Consider the following 5,916-nt stretch of genomic DNA (forward strand, 5'->3'; position numbering starts at 1 on the left):
TTGGCCATGCTGACAGAGGCTGATGGGAATTGTAGTTCCTGAACATCTGGAGAGCCGCAGGTTCCCTACCCCTGACCTAAACAGTAGGACACCCCCCCCCCATTATGTAGCTCCAACTTAAATCCCAGCTGTTCCCCCCCCACACACACACACAAACACAAACAGTGATTTCCTGACAACTGCTTGCTCCGTCATCGTTTTTCACAAGACTGAGGTAACGTCCAACAGAAATCACTCTGTTGATTAAAACCAGAGATAGGGGTGCTGTCTGGTTTCCAGGCTGTATGGCCGTGTTCTAGCAGCATTCTCTCCTGACGTTTCACCTGCATCTGTGGCTGGCATCTTCAGGAATATCTTCAGGAATATTCCGGGCCATACAGCCCGGAAACCAGACAGCACCCCAATGATTCCGGCCGTGATAGCCTTCGACAGTACATAAAACCAGAGATAATTTCTGAAGGAGCCAAATTGAATAATAGCAGTAAAATGCCTCCTCAGAATTTTTCCTGACAATCTGCTTCAAGATGGAACTGGCTCTTAATGATACCTTGGCATGCCCTTGGCTTCCCCTCTTCCCTCAAAGTGTCTAATTAGCATTAACCACTGTTTTAAAGCAATTTGGGTACCCGAGTAATTATGACATTCACAGTGGAGGAGGGATGTGTCATTAACAGGTTCCATTTCTTGAACAATTGCGTTCAGACAGGAGACTGGCCAACAACGTCCTGGTGCCTGGTTTTTGACAAAGTTCCTCATTTTGACAAAGTTCCTCACCAGAGACTGTTGAGAAAACTCAGCAATGAAGGAATAAGAGGGGAAGTCCTCCTATGGATTAAAAACTGGTTGAGAAACAGGAAACAAAGAGTGGGTGTAAATGGGAAGTTCTCACAATGGAGAGATGTCGGGAGTGGTGTCCCCCAAGGATCCGTTTTGGGACCAGTGCTCCTTAACCTATTCATAAATGACCTAGAAGTAGGGGTGGGTAGCGTGGTGGCCAAGTTTGCAGATGATACCAAATTATGTAGGGTGGTGAGAACCACAAAGGATTGCGAAGAGCTCCAAGCGGACCTTGATAAATTAGGTGAGTGGGCTCAGAAATGGCAAATGCAGTTCAATGTAGCAAAATGTAAAAGTGATGCACATAGGGGCAAAAAATCCAAACTTCACATACCTGCGCTACAGGGGTCAGTGCTATCAGTCTGAGACCAGGAAAGGGATTTAAGGCGTCTTAGTTGATAGTTCCATGGGAATGTCAACTCAATGCATGGCAGCTGTAAAAAGAAATAAACTCTATGCTGGGGATCATTAGAAAAGGTGATAATAAAACTGCAAGATTGTCATGCCCATATATAAAACAGTGAATGCGACCGCGCGAAAAGAGTACTGTGTTCAGTTCTGGTGGCACGATCTAAAAGGATATTGAGGAGATAGAAAAGAAAGTGCAGAAGAACCTTAAAGGATGATTGAGGGACTGGAGCACCTTCCTATGAGGAGAGGCTGCAGCGTTTGGGACTCTTTAGTTTGGGAGGGGGGGGGATATGATTGAAGTCTATAAAATTATGCATGGGGTGAAAATGTTGACAGAGATAAATTTTTCTCTCTTTCTTACAATACTAGAACCAGGGGGCATACATTGAAAATGCTGGGGGGAAAAATTAGGACTAATAAAAGGAAAGATTTCTTCATGCAACGTGTGATTGGTGTTTGGAATATGCTGCCACAGGAGGTGGTGATGGCCACTAACCTGGATAGCTTTAAAAGGGGCTTGGACAGATTTATGGAGAAGTCGATTTATGGCTACCAATCTTGATCCTCCTTGATCTGAGATTGCAAATGCCTTAGCAGACCAGGTGATCGGGAGCAGCAGCCGCAGAGGGCCATTGCATTCGCGTCCTGCATGTGAGCTCCCGGGGGGACCTGGTGGGCCACTGCGAGTGGCGGAGAGCTGGACTGGATGGACTTTGGTCTGATCCAGCTGGCTTGTTCTTATGTTCTTATGCCTGAGGCAGAGTATCCTTGCAGCATTTCCTGCCCCCCACTGCAGTGATTAATCAAACACAAATAATCGCCAACCCACCACATCTAACAGTATCCCAGCCTGCCTCCCAAGCTTTGGTCATCTTGGTCTGGAACATGCCCTGCTTCTTGGTCTCAGGAAGCCTTCCATGCTAAAGTTCACACTCTAAGACTCTGTGGTACAATGTTAAGAAAGTGAGCTGCAAATTTTGAAAGGGATGAACCCTCACATCTGCCACAAGATCTTGAAGTAGTATTGCGTCTCAGCTTCAACGGAGAGAATAATACTCTAAATCAGTGGTTCTCAACCTGGGGGTCGCAACCCGTTTGGGGGTCGAATGACCCTTTCACAGGGGTCGCCTAAGACTCTCTGCATCAATGTTCTCCATCTGTAAAATGGATAAATGTGAGGGTTGGGGGTCACCCAGAGGTGGGATCCAACCAGTTCTCACCACTTCTCTAGAAGTGGTTACTAATTTTTTCTGAGTGCCGAGAAGGGGTTACTAAAGCAACCTCCCTGCCCAATAGGGACTGGAGGTGCGTGTGTGCAGCGGCGCCACTGTTTGAATCCCACCACCATCGGAACCTGTTATTAAATTTTTTGGATCCCACCACTGGTTGGGGGTCACCGCAACATGAGGAACTGTATTAAAGGGTCACGGCATTAGGAAGGTTGAGAACCACTGCTCTACATGCTAGGCAGAGGTCTTCAAAGTATGGCCCTCCAGATGTTCAGGAACTACAATTCCCATCAGCCTCTGCCAGCATGGCCAAGTAGCAGGGCTGATGGGAATTGTAATTCCTGAACATCTGGAGGGCCATAGTTTGAAGACCCCTATGCTAGGGGAAAGGCTTATAAACGAATGTGCATGAAATCCTTTGATCTCTCCAGAGTGATCATCTTTTCGGGTATGGACCTTCATATCCATTGAGATCATCACTGGCCACTTTCTTTGAGTACCATTGGATGTTTAAAAAGTGTGCTGTTTCTGTTGCTTTGTGGAGCTCCCTCCTGAGAGAGATTCATCGGCAACAATTACTAGAGACTAGGACAAATAATAGGAAAGAAAAGGAATAGAAACTTCTAGAAGCTATGTGCCAGCAAAAGGTTCTTAACTGCACTATTGTACTCATGTTGCAAGAGACACCTAAGGCGGTGGAATGCATTCTTAATTTGTACAGATGGACTATAAACTTTTGAGAGCCAATTCCCTTTGTCAGACAATGGGAGCGTTGACTCTCCAAAGCTTGTATCTCGAAAATCTTGTGAGTCTCTGGATTCTAGTCTAATTGTTGTACTGCCAATCAACACAGCTATCCTCTGAAATTAATTTGTATGCTTCTCCACCTGAAGATTAAGTAGCCAAGTTGGGATGATTTGGCTGATCCCCCCCTTTCCCCCTTCCCCAAATCGTAAGGCCAAAACTGGGGAAGAGAGAAAAAGATGTAGACAGGACACCGGAAAATACATTCTCTAGCTTAGGACTTTTTTGAAAGACCATCTGTCTCTTGTTTTTTAAAAACCCTCAGCAGTAACAGGGACTATCAGGCAAAATAAGAGAACCAAGGCTTTCCCGGTAATTTTTGCACACAGAAAAGAGCAGCCTCAGCTATGAATGTGAATGGGAACTTCAAGCTCTACAAAGAAAACAGTCTTCTGGGCTTAAAACACTGCCTTGAGTGGAGAGTCGATTCCCCCCTTCTGAACAACAGGTTTAGACTTGCAAATCCCATCTCCACTACCATCTTGCAGTCTCCTTAATTACTATTATTACCCACATGGTGCCAGGAATCATGCATAAATAGCAATTTGCTTAGCCCTTCAAGCCATCGGTAACAGCGGCAGAGGTGGCCAGAATGCAGAATTATTCTCAGAAAGCACAAGGAGGCCAGGCTAAAATATCCTCTCACCTGCTTCTAGGAACAGAACTATGTCTGTATTCTAAACATTGTTTTAATTATATAAGAAGCATATAAGAGAGGCAGGTGAGTAGGCAAGCACACACGCATCCTTTTATCTTTGGCTAATTGTAGCGGCTGTCCCACAAAAGAGAACTTGCAAAATAAGATGTTATTCCTGGGCACCAATAGTCAACACATCTTTGGGACCAGGTAGCTGCTGAGGCATTGTGGGACAAAATAAGTTACATTCCGGGGTCTCTTAATTGATTGGATGAGTAGAAATCCTTCTCCCCTATATCCTGTGCAAAGTTTCCCTACACGGCCTCTCCAGTACCCAGAAGACCCTAACCCACTTCTATGTAGCTCAGGCAGGTTTGGCATTCTGATACCACATGGTGGGTGCTGCTTCAAAATGGCTGCCCAGCTTAACTAACCTGGTGAAGATCTTTGTGCTACCAAAACAGTGGTTTTCAAAATGTGCACACACAATCAAATTTTCAGTGACCAATCAGAAGCCCTGCTAGGCAAAAACCACACCCACTTTCTAAAAACAGGTATTGTTGAAGCTTTCATCTTGGAAAGAAGTGAGTAGTGGGGTGCCACAGGGTTCTGTCCTGGGCCCAGTGCTAGTCAATATTTCTATCAATGACTTGGATGATGGAATAGAGGGCATGCTAATCAAATTTGCAGATGACACCAAATTAGGAGGGGTAGCCAATACCCCAGAGGACAGAGTCAGAATTCAAAATGACCTGGACAGATTAGAGAGCTGGGCCAAAACAAACAAAATGAATTTCAATAGAGATAAATGTAAGATACTACACTTAGGCAGAAAAAATGAAATGCACAGATATAGGATGAGTGACTCCTGGCTTGAGAACACTAAATGCAAAAGGGATCTGGGAGACTTAGTAGACCATAAACATGAGTCAGCAGTGTGATACGGCAACCAACGAAACCAATGCGATTTTGGGCTGTATCAATAGGAGTATAGTGTCAATTGTATTGTATCTCTCTGTTCTGCATTGGTTAGACCTCACCTGGAATACTGTGTACAGTTCTGGGCACCACAATTCAAGAAGGATATTGACAAGCTGGAACAGGTCCAGAAGAGGGCAACAAAAATGGCAAAAAGTCTGGAGTCCATGCCCTATGAAGAGAGGCTTAGGAAGCTGGGGATGTTTAGTTTGTAGAAGCGAAGGTTAAGGGGGGGGAACATGACAGCTATGTTTAAATATTTGAAGGGATGCCATGTCAAAGAGGGAGAAAGCTTGTTTTCTGCTGCCTCAGAGACTGGGACATGGGAGTAATGGATTCAAGGTGCAGGAAAAAAGAATCCACCTAAACATTAGGAAGAACTTCCTGACTGTCAGGGCTGTTCATCAGTGGAATTTACTACCTCAGAGAGTTGTGGAGTCTCCTCCTTGGTTTTTAAACAGAGGCTGGATGAACATATGTTGGGAGTGCTTTGACTGTGTGTTCCTGCATTGCAGGGGACTGTACTTGATGGCCCTTGGGCCCTTTTCCAACTCTATGATTCTATGACCAGAATTAACTGTCTGTTTGTTTCTGTGACACAGAGAGAAACGCATCTCACCATGACATGCCTCTGAAGATACCAGTCATAGATGTGGGCAAAACGTTAAGAGCAAAAACTACCAGACCATAGCCAAACAGTCAGGAAAACCCACAACAGCCAGTTTCTAAAAAACACTTGGTAGGTGCCATGGCACTCACAAGCATTATGTTATGGACCCTTGATCTAGGTAGACTGTAATCCTGTGACATCTGCATTAAAAAACCCCTTGTTGGGATGGATTGGTTGCTGACTGGGAGAAATCCTAGTGTGTCCAGTCTGCCCTTTACTAATCTGGGGCTATGTCCTCTGCTTTCAAATTTAGTCTCAGACTAGGTTGATGCTTCTGGTAGACTTCCACTGAAAACATTAGAACCTAAATTTCTCAAAATTCAAATTCATATGGTTCTTGACACAAAACA

This window comes from Sphaerodactylus townsendi, linkage group LG01 (assembly GCF_021028975.2).
Source record: "Sphaerodactylus townsendi isolate TG3544 linkage group LG01, MPM_Stown_v2.3, whole genome shotgun sequence".
NCBI classification, from domain to species: domain Eukaryota; kingdom Metazoa; phylum Chordata; class Lepidosauria; order Squamata; family Sphaerodactylidae; genus Sphaerodactylus; species Sphaerodactylus townsendi.